At 41.9% G+C, this 15,276-nt stretch overlaps 2 long non-coding RNA genes across 2 annotated transcripts; one reads left to right on the plus strand and one right to left on the minus strand.

The window, feature by feature from the left end:
- Positions 1-4,317: 4,317 nt before the first annotated feature.
- LOC115169014 (uncharacterized) lies at positions 4,318-8,406 on the minus strand. The gene is made up of 2 exons (XR_003870803.1): positions 8,131-8,406; positions 4,318-5,050 (listed from the first exon to the last, which is right to left on the minus strand). It is a non-coding gene; the product is annotated as an uncharacterized LOC115169014 (long non-coding RNA).
- A 4,624-nt stretch (positions 8,407-13,030) lies between these two features.
- LOC115169013 (uncharacterized) lies at positions 13,031-14,012 on the plus strand. Its single transcript, XR_003870802.1, has 3 exons — positions 13,031-13,102; positions 13,399-13,517; positions 13,936-14,012. It is a non-coding gene; the product is annotated as an uncharacterized LOC115169013 (long non-coding RNA).
- The last annotated feature ends 1,264 nt before the right edge of the window (positions 14,013-15,276 follow it).

The raw sequence follows: 15,276 nt of genomic DNA on the forward strand, positions 1-15,276 counted from the left end.
CCAAGGAACTTGAAACTCTCAACCTGCTCCACTACAGCCCCGTCAATGAGAATGTAGGCATTCTCGGTCATCCTTTTCCTGTAGTCCACAATCATCTCCTTTGTCTTGATCACATTGAGGGAGAGGTTGTTGTCCTTGCATCACACGATCAGGTCTCTGACCTCCTCCCTATAGGCTGTCTCATCGTTGTTGGTGATCAGGCCTACCACTGTTGTGTCATCAGCAAACTTAATGATGGTGTTGGAGTCGTGCCTGGCCATGCAGTAATGAGTGAACAGGGAGTACAGGAGGGGACTGAGCATGCACCCCTGAAGGGCCCCCGTGTTGAGGATCTGCGGATGTGTTGTTACCTACCCTCACCACTTGGGGCGGCCCGTCAGGAAGTCCAGGATCCAGCTGCAGAGGGAGGTGTTTAGTCCCAGGGTCCTTAGTTTAGTGATGAGCTTTGAGGGCACTATGGTGTTGAACGCTGAGCTGTGGTCAGTGAATAGCATTCTCACATAGGTGTTCCTTTTGTCCAGGTGTGAAAGGGCAGTATGGAGTGCAATAGAGATTGCATAATTTGTGGATCTGTTGGGGCGGTATGCAAATTGGAGTGGGTCTAGGTTTCTTGGATAATGGTGTTGATGTGAGCCATGATCAGCCTTTCAAAGCATTTCATGGCTACAGACATTAGTGCTACGGGGCAGTAGTTTTTAGGCAAGTTACCCTAGTGTTCTTGGGCACAGGGACTCTGCTTGAAACATGTTGGTATTATCGACTCAGACAGGGAGAAGTTAAAAATGTCAGTGAAGACACTTGCCAGTTGGTCAGCGCATGTTCGGAGTACACGTCCCAGTAATCTGTCTGACCCTGCGGCATTGTGAATGTTGACCTGTTGAAAGGCCTTAATCACATCGGCTGCGGAGAGCGTGATCACAATGTCATCCGGAACAGCTGATGCTCTCATGCACGTTTCAGTGTTACTTGCCTCGAAGCGAGCATAGAAGTTATTTAGCTCGTCTGGTAGGCTTGTGTCACTGGGCAGCTCTCGACTGTGCTTCCCTTTGTAGTCTGTAATAGTTTGCAAGTCCTAACACATCCGACGAGCATCGGAGCCGGTGTAGTATGATTCAATCTTAGTCCTGTATTGATGCATTGCCTGTTTGACGGTTCATCGGAGGGCATAGAAGGATTTCTTATAAGCTTCCGGGTTAGAGTCCCACTCCTTGAAAGCGGCAGCTCTACCCTTTAGCTCAGTGCGAATGTTGCCTGTAATCCATGGCTTCTGGTTGGGCTATGTACGTAGAGTCACTGTGGTGATGACGTCATCGATGCACTTATTGATGAAGCCAGTGACTGATGTGGTGTACTCCTCAATGCCATCGGAGGAATCCCGGAACATATTCCAGTCTGTGCTAGCAAAACAGTCTTGTAGTTTAGCATCTGCTTCATCTGACCACTATTTTATAGACCGAGTCACTGGTGCTTCCTGCTTTAATTTTAGCTTGTAAGCAGGAATTAGGAGGACAGAATTATGGTCAGATTTGCCAAATGGAGGCCAAGGGAGAGCTTTGTATTCGTCTCTGTGTGTGGAGTAAAGGTTGTCTAGAGTTTTTTTCCCTCTGGTTGCACATTTATCATGCGGATAGAAATTAGGTAAAACTTATTTAAGTTTCCCTGCATTAATGTCCCCAGCCACTAGGAGCGCCGTCTCCGGGTGAGCGTTTTCCTGTTTGCTTATGATGATATACAGCTCATTGAGTGCGGTTTTAGTGCCCGCATCGGTCTGTGGTGATATGTGGACAGCTGTATACCACCACAGGCGAGCAAAAACTTCCTTAGATATTGTGCACCAGCTGTTGTTTACAAATATACATAGGCTGCCACCCTGTGTTTTACCAGAGGCTGCTGTTTTATGCTGAGTGTATAACCCGCCAGCTGTATGTTATTAATGTCATCGTTCAGCAACGACTCGGTGAAACAAAAATATTACAGATTTTTATGTCCTATTGGTAGGATATACCTTGTCACAACACAACTGATTGGCTCAAAACGCATTAAGAAGGAAAGAAATTCAATTCCACAAATTAACTTTTAAGAAGGCACACCTGTTAATTGAAATGCATTCCAGGTGACTACCTCATTAAGCTGGTTAAGAGAATGCCAGGAGTGTGCAAAGCTATCATGAAGGCAAAGGGTGGCTACTTTGACGAATCTCAAATATAAAATATATCTTGATTTGTTTAACACTTTTTTGGTTACTACATGAATCCATATGTGTTATTTCATAGTTTTGATGTCTTCTTTATTATTCTAAATTTTAGAACATTTACAGCAACAAGAAAATTATTCGCATTAACATTATTTCCTTGCAATATTTCGTTTTGCTATCAATACTTTTGGGTTTATGTTTGCTTTGAATATAATTATTTTTGTTTGCAATACTAATAATTGTGTTATCTTTTGTTTTGCTTGATAATAATGGCACAAATGTAACTCACTCACTAGAGGATTTCACCATCTAAAAACACTATTATTCCATGCCACAGTTTCCGTAAAAAGCTGAGGGATGGTGCTGAAGAAATGCAACCACTCTCAAATGCAAAGACTACACTAGGGATGCAAGCTTTTATTTTGGATTCTAATGGGGTACAACAGTTTTACTAAGCTCATAAGGGAATTATACGTTATATTCTTCAAGAATCAATGGGTTCATATCATTCCTTTATAAGTCCAAAAATATATGTAGCAACTAAGGATTGCCCCTTTAACAGGCAGTGACCTTCATACAGCCATTTGAACGTGATTCATTAACCTGCCACACGAAAAATTATTCTGTCCACTGTTCCGAATGTCCTGCAAAAAATTGTTTCCTTGTCCTGCATTTGGGCTTTTTAGATGTGGTCAACCTAATTCCACTGGAGGTAACATCGCTACTGCAACATGTTAACACCATCTTTGCACGTAAGGAGAATGACATTATTTCAACCTCACATTCGATCTGGATTTAAAAAATCCTTCTTTATTCTGTCTCATCCCCTTCATCTACACTGATTGAAGTGGATTTATCAAGTGACATCAATAAGGGTCAGTCTATGTCATGGAAAGAGCAGGTGTTTTTCATGTTTTGCACTTGGGGACATGCTCATACTGTACAAGTAACATGCACGTGACTATGAAGCATTCTCCAGATGGTGAAACAACTGAACAGAAATAGAACATTATTAGAATAGAACCACTTGTATAAGTTGCAAATGCATTATTTAGCACATTGAACATGCAAATGTATCTGATGTCATTGCAGTACTTAAGAGAGATTGTGGGGTTTGAGAAATGGGGTGGAGTACCATTCATGATCCAGCCCTGCAGCCCTAGACTTTCTGAAAGCCAGACTGTGAGTGTCATGTTGACTGGTGTCTCTGTCCAGAAGTAGTGTGGGTATTAAGTGGGCTGCCACACCCGTAGGCCACAGGACATAACTAAGGAAATCATATGTGGTTCCTTACACCCCAGGCTCCAACTGAAATTCAAGTGTTTATTGGAAGCCATTAAACAAAATTATTTAAATTGCAATAATGAAGGTAATTATTTGGATCTCAGGTCAAATTATCTCTTCTCCTCGTCAGTGGCTAGGCTTTCTGTAAATACAGACCACCATTAGGAAAAGTCAATAAAACAAATCTGAGTTTCAGTACGAGTTGATAACTTTTAAAACAGTCTGACAGTAAATGTCTGTCTTAGTGGAGAGAGCTGAGTTGGTGGTGTTGGTAGTGTATTGGCTTCTTCCTAAACTGAACTGTTTTGACTCTGCAGATGGATTTCTGTCATACAAAGTTCTATGACCTTGGGGTTAAAGGGATGTTTCACCATTGAAGCAAACTTTTCATACTGTTTTCCGAAAGTCGATCTACAACCAGCTAATTCTAGCACTATTCTTCCAAAAAATGACTTCAAATTATCAAGAAAATCAGTGAGCAAATGATAGGTTGAAAGGTGAACTCCTAAACAACCTGTATGTCTTAGTCAAACTTTCGTACTGTTTTTGGCCATATTCCTGCCAGATCAGCCCAAATCACTAAACGTGCGCGGAACCACGCAGGTAGCCTAGTGGTTAGAGCATTGGACTAGGAACCGAAAGGTTGCAAGATCGAATCCCTGAGCTGACAAGGTAATAATCTGTCGTTCTTCCCCTGAACAAGGCAGTTCCTAGGTCGTCATTAAAAATGAGAATTTGTTCTTAACTGACTTGCCTAGTTAAATAAAGGTTTAAAAAAAACGAAATGGATATGTACAACTATTGTAGGAGTTCCCTAGTAACTGAATCATTTACTAACTTTTGAAGTTGATTCTTTTAATAGTTGTACTAGAATTACCTGGTGCTTTTTTTCATTCCTTCTGGGAACTCGACCACACAATAAAAATATATAAACGTGCCCACAATGCCCAGTATAATTGTTTGAAATACCAGGATTGCCCTCAAAGCATCCAAAAATGGACAAGTGCGCTTTACAGAACACAAGTTAAAATGCACAGTATGTAATAGCACATGTTCAATCAATGACAACGGTTCAAAGCCTGAAGGGAATGTTCTCTTTCAAATACCATGTCACTACACCAAATAAAAACTCAAGTGGTTTGTCACGACAACACTGGTCCAAGTCAAGTGAAGCTTGAGTCATGTGCACCCAGTCAGGCCTGACAGCTGACAGGCAGCAATGATGACGTCCTTATGGAGAGCAGGACAGCACAGCGGGGGTGTGACGCTCAGCTAATATGGAAGAGGTGGGGAATCAGCAGCACTGTTCACTGCTGTGCAGGGTGCTGGGGACTGGCAAGCACAGGGCTGTTTCCATCGGGTCACTAACACCAGGCCAGAAACACAAGGGGAGAGGAGCCAGGAAGATAGGCAGGCAGCACGGCAGGGTGGGTGGGTGAAAGAGACAGGCAGGGAGGCAGGCAGGCAGGGTGGTTGGGTCAGCAGGTTGGATCAGCAGGGCTAGCTCTCCATGACGGGTCTTGGCTCTGTGGCTAAGTATAGACACTTATGATGGGGTGATGCTCCAGCCAGCTGTAATGGGAAACGTGCTTGCGTTACAGTGTATATCTTTAGGGTACAAAACAAACAAGACATATTATTTACCATTGGGACTAGAATTAGGCTATTGCAATGGCACACAGGTCTTACACAAGAGAGTACACACTCTTTATCAGCCAGACCGAATGAGGCGTATTGATGAATACCCCAGAGTAAAAATAAAATAGTTTGTACATTATGTTGAGATATGTTTGTGTGCCTCAAGTCAGTTTATAATCTGCTCTGAAATCAAAATATTTCAAAACATTTAAGGGTTTCAGGTCTCTGGGAATGAGAATGCCTGCGATTGTGAAGAATAATTTAGCTATTACAATTGGCCTAGCGCCGCCTTAGTAATAGCCCTGCCATTATGGCTATGATTACGCTGATCGTACGTAGGAGTTCGCTGTCAGCTCCAGTTCGCTGGATAGCTGTTGACATATCTAGATATGGAATTGATATTGAAAAACTGCTGTTGACATATCTAGATATGGAACCGATATTGAAAAACTGCTGGGTAATTCTGTTTCTCTGGCCTGCTTCCGCTCCTAAGGTGTGTGGACATTGTGTGCTGTACTGTAGCAGTGGAGCACGTGGCAGACACTAGAAGCATGCCCTGTCCTGTGCCAGTTCTGATAACAGGTGTGGAGGGAGAAATGAAAGGAAGCATGAATTAATTTTTCAACAACATAATGATCTGACCCACATATGAGATGGAGATGGTCATCCTCCGAGAGGATTGTTTTGGTCCTGTTTTTGTTCTGTTTTTGACCTGTTTTGGTCCTGTTTTGATCCTGCCATTGTGGTTTTAGCCTTAGTTTAGTCATACCCCCATTGTTGATTCTTAATAATTGTTTTCAGCTCAAGGGGAAGTCATATGTATGGGTTTCTCTTGAGCTTAAAATAGTTATTCTAATGGAGACATGTAGGTGGGTACAGTAGAGGGACACCTACACTACCGTTCAACATTTTGGGGTCACTTAGAAATGTCCTTGTTTTTGAAAGAAAAGCTCATTTTTTGTCCATTAAAATAACATAAAATTGATCAGAAATACAGTGTAGACATTGTTAATGTTTTAAATGACTATTGTAGCTGGAAACGGCAGATGTATTATGGAATATCTACATAGGCCTAGAATGCCAATATCTGCCTACAACATTTGGCAGATATTTGTTGTTATTTTGATGGACAAAAAAAATGCTTTTCTTTCAAAAACAAGGACATTTCTAAGTGACCCCAAACTTTTGAACTGAAGTGTAGGTCTAAGGTCAGTTTAATATCACACTAATCAGAAACCATTTCTACGTGTCCAATTAACCCTGCCCAGAGGACATGATTTGAATATAAAAAATGTGATTATAAACAGCAAATTTGCTCCTCCAAACTGCATGTGGCACAAACTGTTCCTTCATGTTAATTGCCTCATCCTCATGCAAAATATAGGCATAATTAAGACATTTGTTACATTTCCAGCCTTGGGTAAGATGCTGATTAGGACTCATTTATCTTCGTCTTAGACTCTAAAGAGGAGGACTCCATGTTCTTTGCATTCGGAGATGTTAAATAGTAGTGGGTCCATTAAACCAGGCAAATCCTGATCTTGCAGATAAGGGTGTAACCCTCCTCTACTTCGAATACAACTACCGCCACTCCTGATACCATAGCAGTGCTGAGGAGATTGTAATGGGAAGAGAGATAAAATAACTGTTGACCACTGAAATTGGCCAAAACATGACCTTTTTTTGCACTATTGGTTAGAACCTGTAAGTAAGCATTTCACTGTAAGGTCTACACCTGTTGTATTCGGGCGCACGTGACAAATAAACGTTGATTTGATTTGATTTGAGTTTACCCTGACAATGTGACAAGGTGCTTCGGAGGCCATGGTTTCCTGCTCGGTGTATAGGACTAACAGAAAGCACTTCATATAGCTTCCGTTTAATAGCAACATTTAACAGTGGCGAGTGTAAAAGTACAGTCAAATCCTCATAAAAGTGGGACTTGAGAATGACATGATGTAAATCTTTTGTGAGGATTTGCACACACAGGCCCCTGTGAGGACTACTGTATTTAGTCAATGCCACTCCGACATTGCTGTGAGGACCAAACAAAAGCGAGTCGTGTAACAGCTGAAGATGAATGAGAGAGCAAATCAGCAGTGTCATTGAGGAGGCTTTTATAGACCAGTCTCTGGTTTGGTTAGTTATTATGATGGCTGCTCCCTGATAGGGTGATGGCAACATAACAGAGAACAGCATACACAGTTAGGGGCAGAAGGGTTTAACAAAGTCCATCTTTCTGTGCTGGGGATAGACACTGTATCTCAGAGTCTGGTGCTTATTAAACAGGGCCATCAAAGTTATATAGCGTCAATGCCGTGTTAGGGAAGCAAATGCTGTGTGGCAATACCACTGTAGTCTACTTGTCTGAATTAATGTTCAATGAATTCAGCCTGTTGATTCATATTTCAGTTACTCATCGACCAAGTCTCCAATGCTCCGTTGGTTCCTACGTCAGACTAATACCTCCAATGTCCTACCAGGCCGTATAATGCTTTCCTGGTTGTGTTTGTTTGCTGTTTCCCTCTACAGCAGTGAGCCTCTACATGCATTGTTCAATAAAGAGGACATTGTTACCCCAACACTTCCTAGTGTAATGCAATGTAAGGTAATAATATTGTTGTCACGAAAAGGGCAATCATTTTCATTACTTGAAATCTATTAACAATGCACTTGCTGTTATTCATTAAAGGCAAGGGATAATATGATTATGTGATCTACATAGAAAAGTAGTAATAACAGCACTGGAAAAAAGCTATCAACAAATCCAATCCAGAGGGGCAACATTAAAGCGTTTGTGATTGGGGTTGATTACAGAGTCTTCACCTTACCCATGTGCAGCACAGCAGGATCTGGGCTCAATAGACTGACTTTTTAAGTACCAGCAAACACTTAGTTTAAAGGAATGAGTGCAGAAAGAAACCACAGAGTGGGTACCAAAGCTATAGCATACATTTCCAACAGAAATTAAATCCAGTCACTAAGCTATTTCTCAGTCAATTTAACGTTTTTACTTTGAGCTGTGAGTTTTATTGTGTTTTTTTTTCTCAGACAGCTTTTGAGTTTTCTTCGTCTTCTGGTTTCTCCACATTCCTGTGCACCGTTCAATGTTTTCATTCATCCTATAAAAACAAAGAGACTCTCTTCCTTGAGTTTAGAATATCATATTACCATCTGCAGCTCCATATGGCTAGGCTTGTGCTTTCACAAACACAGATTCTCTCTCCGAAATCCACACACACAGGGATGCACACGCACGTGCTCACACACACACACAGTCAAACACAGGCACGCATGCATGCACACCTGTTACTGTTTTATTTAAATGGACAACTTCTCTCAATGCTTACATAACCATGTTGTGGTCAACACTGTCTATTTAATATCAGTGTGGCCAAGAGGAGCAGAGAATATCACACTGTAAACCAGATCACATTATACCATCCCCCTTTGCAAGACTATGTGGAAAGTCTGACCCGTTTCAATAGTCCATAGTATCTGTTACAATTTAACAGACTGGTCTGGTCTCTCCACAATGCAAACAGATGGGCGATAGGAGAAAACTTGGCAGTATGAGTTTATTACTGTTTTGTTACATATTGCAACATGATCGACCGCTTCATACAGGTCAAGACACGATATGAACGCAATATTGTTACACCTCATGTGCAACTGAGTGTACAAAGCATTCGGAATACCTGCTCTTTCCTCATGGGCTGACCAGGTGAATCCAGGTGAAAGCTATGATCCCTTATAGATGCCACTTGTTAAATCCACTTCAATCAGTGTAGATGAAGGGGAGGAGCCAGGTTAAAGAAGGATTTTTAAGCCTTGAGACAATTGAGACCTGGATTGACTATGTGTGCCATTCAGAGGGTGAATCAGCAGACAAAATATTTAAGTGCCTTTGAATGGGGTATGGTAGTTGGTACCAGGCACCGGATTGTGTGTCAAGAACTGCAAAGCTGCTGGGATTTTCACGCTCAACAGTTTCTCGTGTGTATCAAGAATGGTCCACCACCCAAAGGACAACAAGCCAACTTAACACAACTGTGGGAAGCATTGGAGTCAACATGGGTCAGCATCCCGGTGGAATGCTTTCGACAACTTATAGAGTCCATGCCCCGACGAATTTAGGCTGTTCTGAGGGCAAAAGGGTCTGCAACTCAATAGTAGGAAGGGGTTTCTAATGTTTTGTACACTCAGTGTATAAAAGACACTTCATAGTTCTCTAGTTACAGTACATTCACATTTGGGTTGCATTTGCACCTTTGTTCTTCCCTGCAAGAATACTGTTGCTGTTGTATCAAGGAGCATATTTTCTTCTCTCCCTTGCTTTGTCTTTGTAATGGAGATATTAAGGGACACAGCAGGGACAGAGGGAGAGAAGAAAGAACATTATATGCAGTCAAAAACAGGAGGAAAGAAATCCAACTGATGACAGTGAAAGGACTCTGTGCCAGAATTGACTGCCCCACAAGAGCCTCTGGATGTGAAAGTAAACACAGAAACACACACACACGGGTTTGCTCACTGGCACCATATAATTTGTGGTGGAATCTCAAAATTGGGCCTCCGAACAACTCGGGCTCTGGCGGGATGGTAAACAGACTTATATTGTTGCAAGAATGGAATGGAGGGAGGGAGTGTGGAGGGAAGAGGGAGGACAGAGGGGGGTTTCAAGTAACAAAGAAAGGAAAAAATAACGTCCTCATATCTAATGGTCATAAAAGAAAAAGCACTCTCAATAAAGAGATAATGCTGAGGGAACACATTCATAAGACAGGCTTCTGTTTTTCTTTTCCTTCTTTTTGTTGCACTCGTTTATTAGTTTCCTTTGGTTGAAATGCTTGGGGAGGTATGGTATGTTCAGTATGCCGATTCAAGAATTTCTTCTTCAATTGTGGGCACCTGGGTTTTAGAAGTCACAATGCCCCAGTGCTGCAATCTGTAAAATGTATTCTTTAGTAGCTACAGTATGAATGGCTATGCCCACAGTGTTTCTCCTCTCTTGCCAAATTAAATATTGGGTCTGCCATATATTGTCTGGTTCATAATTATTGGAACCCTTTATAAAGATGAGCAAAAAATAGTGTATACAATTAACCTAACGTAGCAGCCGTAAAACAAACACCTTTAACTAGATACACTACATCAGGGTTCCCCAACTGGTGGCCCGCGGTCCGTATTAGGTCCTCCAATTTTTCTGAGCAAAAAATAATAATGTATTTTTTTTTATGCTTGGACATAAAATACTTTAAAAACGCCAGCAAATCAGCTCCAAGTGATTTTCATTTTGGGAATCTGTTCCAAAGTATTCCTACGGATAATAGAGAAATATATGTGATTGAATACAAATGTAAAGCAAGATTTGAAATGATGATGTTTTAGTCAATTTTCAGTCTATAAATTATTGTAGTTGTGTTCTGGCCCCCTGACCATCCTCTCAAGAAAAAAAAAATTGGCCGCGACTGAATCTAGTTGATGATCCCTGCCCTACGTACTGGTCTTGACGAGAAATGGAAAAAACAGTCGGGGGGAGGTTCTCTTCTGCACTGTTCACCCAATCCAGTAACTATGGAGGAGGAGTTAAGATGTCTTGCCTTGTTAATGTCCAAACGCGGATGTCACGTCACAGGCTCTCTGTCAATTTCCCCTGAAAACCGGAACAACTGAGCTATATTGCATGCTCCAAAATGTGAAAGTTATATTATTTTGTACTAATACAATTGCTAGGAGAAAGAGCTTTTGTTTAACAAGTAATAAAACTACATTTAAAAATGATTGGCACCCCTGTTTTCAGTACTCCAGCACCCTACCTTTACGAGGATAATGACACTGAAGCTTTTTCTAAAATGTTTTATGAGATTGGAGAATACTTTGGGAGGGATCTTAGACCATTCCTCCATACAGATCCTTGATATCCGGCATCTGCGCTGGACTGCCCTCTTCAATTCAAACCACAGGTTTTCAATGGGGTTCAAGTCTGCAGACTCAATTAACAATTTGTTTGTGGATTTTGATGTGTGCTTGGAGTTATTGTCTTGCTGGAAGATCCACTTGCAGCCAAGTGTCAGCCTCCTGGCAGAATCAAACACGTTTTTGGCTAAAAGTTAATGATGCTGTTGACCTTTCTCAGGACCAGTGGAAGCAAAAAAGACCCATGACATCAAAGATGCACCACCATATTTTACTGTAGGTAAAGTATGAGCTACTTTTCTGCATATGCTTCAGTTTTTTTTACGCCAAATCCACCACTGGTGTTGCTTGGCCAAGGAGCTCTATTTTCATGTAATCTGACCATAGCACCTCATGGAGTTTTATCACCAGTGCTTTGGGTTTGGTATGTGGCTTGAGTGTGGCAGGCAGCCTCTGTCCAGTTCTGATATCACCTCCCTTTACGACTGAAAATACCTTAATTTAATACATTGTCATCTCAACACTACTAACCCTATCCTCTCTCTCTCTCTCTCTCTCTCTCTTTCTCTCTCTCGCTATCGCTCTCTCTCTCTCTCTCTCTCTCTTTCTCTCTCTCGCTCTCTCTCTCTCTTTCTCTCTCTCGCTCTCATTCTCTTTCTAAGTAAGAGTAAAATACTTGGCATAATGTAGTAGCTTGATCATTTTGTGGGTCATCTAATATGTTTTACATTAACCTTGGTTAACCCTATGACCCATCAGTCACACGCCCAGCTCCCTGTGGCAGTCCAGTGAGTCCACCCAGCATGTTGCCCTGCTCACTAATGAACTGAACCTTCTCTTCATTACTCAACTCTTTGCCACTTTGGATGTGGAAACAAGCACTTTCAATCTCTGGCTGTTTCACATACAGCAGCATTTACACTATAATTAAGTAAATATAGCTACTATAGCAGATCATTCTTTGTTCAGCACACTGAATGCTAAGAGGTCTTTGTTCAGTACACTCTGAATGCTAAGAGGTCTTTGTTCAGCACACTCTGAATGCTACAGTAAGAGGTCGTTGTTCAGAACATTCTGAATGCTAAGATGTCATTGTTCAGCACACCCTGAATGCTAAGAGGTCTTTGTTCAGCACACCCTGAATGCTAAGAGGTCTTTGTTCAGCACACCCTGAATGCTAAGAGGTCTTTGTTCAGCACATTCTGAATGCTAAGAGGTCTTTGTTCAGCACACCCTGAATGCTAAGAGGTCTTTGTTCAGCACACCCTGAATGCTAAGAGGTCTTTGTTCAGCACACTGAATGCTAAGAGGTCTTTGTTCAGCACATTCTGAATGCTAAGAGGTCTTTGTTCAGCACATTCTGAATGCTAAGAGATCTTTGTTCAGCACACTGAATGCTAAGAGGTCTTTGTTCAGCACACCCTGAATGCTAAGAGATCTTTGTTCAGCACACTGAATGCTAAGAGGTCTTTGTTCAGCACACCCTGAACGCTAAGAGGTCTTTGTTCAGCACACTCTGAATGCTAAGAGGTCTTTGTTCAGCACATTCTGAATGCTAAGGGATCTTTGTTCAGCACATTCCGAATGCTAAGAGGTCTTTGTTCAGCACGTTCTGAATGCTAAGAGATCTTTGTTCAGCACATTCTGAAAGCTAAGAGATCTTTGTTCAGCACACTCTGAATGCTAAGAGGTGTGATGTTGAAGCAATGATTTTATTTCTTTCCAACACGATTGGGCTTTTGCATGCATATGATGCATGAATGAAGCACAGGTGAAATGATTGGATTGTTTGGACAGCTGAGCCCACTGTGACATAAAGTTTCCCAAAGCAGATTTGCACATTAATAAACACACACACACCCTTTCTGACTGATACTGGTGCTGATTGGGTATCAGCTTTATGTCACTGATAAACCTATGTGTCCTGAATATTTGGCTGTAAGTGGATTTTCTGCAAGTCTGTATCAATCTGTGATATACGCCTTTTGCTTTTTATTTCAGACTGTGTACTCTCTGAAGTAACCAGAAATACCGGATATACTGTACATGGATGAAAGACGCAAACAGGTAAACAACAGACAAATGCACATGTGAAAATAATCTCTCTCTTCAACTTCTCTCAGTCATTATCTATCTATCTATCTATCACATGCACACAGACGCATGGACACACTCGCCCTACTCACAAGATAGAATTTGAGCTCTTTATGTAATTGCGCTGTGTTCTGCCAAATGTGTAATTACAAGGGCCTTCAGTGCATTCACATTACTGATACTGCATCACATATGTTCTCTCCCTGCCCCCTCAAACTGTGAACTCAGAGTGCCGGACAGTGAAATATCTGTTTCCCCCGGTACGGTAGGTTCCGGCGAGCAGCTTGATTTAAGACCAGAGCTAGAGCTGGAGCTGGGATGGATGCCTCCCCCTGTCATCAATGGAGGCCAATGCAGCCAGTTAATCTGGGTCCTTGGATCAGAACAGGTGAACGGAGCGGACAGATCTTAAAGGGATACTTCGAGATTTTGTCAATGAGGCCCTTTATATACTTCCCCAGAGTCAGATGAACTCGTGGATACCATTTTTATATCTCTGCATGCAGTTTGAAGGAAGTTGCTAACTAGCATTAGCGCAATGACTGGAAGTCTATGGGTATCTGCTAGCAGTTAGCATTGGCTCGCTAAACTATCTCTAACTTCCTTCATACTGGACACAGACACATAAAAATTGTATCCACAAGTTCATCTGCCTCTAGGGAAGTGGATCAAATACGTTATTGGCAAAATCCCGAAGTATCTTTTTTTGTTTTTTAAGAGGTGGCCAAGCACAGCACATCACGATGGCATGACTCACAACTCACACTTTTACTATGTGTACATTAATAATGTGCTATGGCTCCTAGGAAATCTGCTTTTCCTGTAAAGGGGGACTTTACAAAGACAGACCTTGCCACTCCACTGCTGCAGGTCGGCACAAGCAGAGATAGACCACCTTTGATAAACGGCTGGCAGTGGAAAGTGAGAAAGACCTTGCTGCCTCTGCTCACTGCGTCAAGACAGAGTTCTTTTAAACACTACCACATGCAAGGAAGCACATAGTGATGGATCCCAGATGTGTGCGAGAGAAGGAGCTAGCTCCGTTTGGACTGTGGCCACAACAGTCCAGACCCGATTGCAATTGTATTGTCCAGTGTTGTGTTGATGGTTTAGACTAATTATAAGACTGATTAGAGTAAGCTTGGCGATGGACTGAAAGGCCTTGTGTGCTTTGAGTCAACAAGTACCAATGCCAAAGACTGATAGTGGTTCATAAACATACAAACCCGCACGCATGCACGCAAAGGGAAATGTACATGAATGCACACCATCGGTGCATAATACAATGCACAATGTCTGTCAAACCAATTCATGCAACGTGTTAAAGACAATGCCAGAAATGTGTTTTATAGAGACTGTCATCATCCACTAGATCCAGGATAACGTTCCCCGTCCATGCTCTGAATATTTTCTCTGTTTTTTCTTTCCATTTTATGATTGTCAGTACAGGCCTGTATATTTCCAAGAGAGCCAGTAGCCAACACGACATCATGCTTAAATGCCTTAATGAGCTGACAAAATCAGATTCAGGAGATTTCTTGGGGAGATTTTCCTTGAATGATCAGAGGCTTGTAGGCCTAGAGGAGATCTCTTTGTGTTTGTGTTTGTGTGATGGGGAGGGGGGCATTTTAGAGTCATATGTAAGATATTAAGATATTCCTTTGAAGAGCAGCATAAAATGTGGAGGATTCCAGAAGTACCGACAGAAAGGGCCAAACCCAGAAGATTGTCATGCACACACACACACACACATACGTGCGTATGCACACACACACGGACGCACACACACATGCACGCGCGAGCACACACACCATAGTGATAGTAGATGCAGGACTTGCCAACAATTTGACTCAGGGTGTCATGCATTTGGTTTGTGTCCGAGTAAAACTTGTGGGCCAATGTGTCACACGATTAATGAAATGCTAGTGTGGGAAACATTCAATTGTGATTGTGATGTTGACTTTGTTTCCCTTTTAAATCTCCTCCTAATCTTGTTTTAATCTTTGATTCATCAGCATTGATTATATTGAATAACATAGCCCAAGGTCCTGGCGCTCAGAGTGTTGTTTTGCTTGTAAATGAGGACCAGGTCCCCGTTTCCTCGGCTCTCTCACTTAGAACGTTGTCCAATATGTAACTAAGAATGG

Source organism: Salmo trutta, chromosome 30 (genome assembly GCF_901001165.1).
Source record: "Salmo trutta chromosome 30, fSalTru1.1, whole genome shotgun sequence".
In the NCBI taxonomy this organism is placed as follows: Eukaryota; Metazoa; Chordata; class Actinopteri; order Salmoniformes; family Salmonidae; genus Salmo; species Salmo trutta.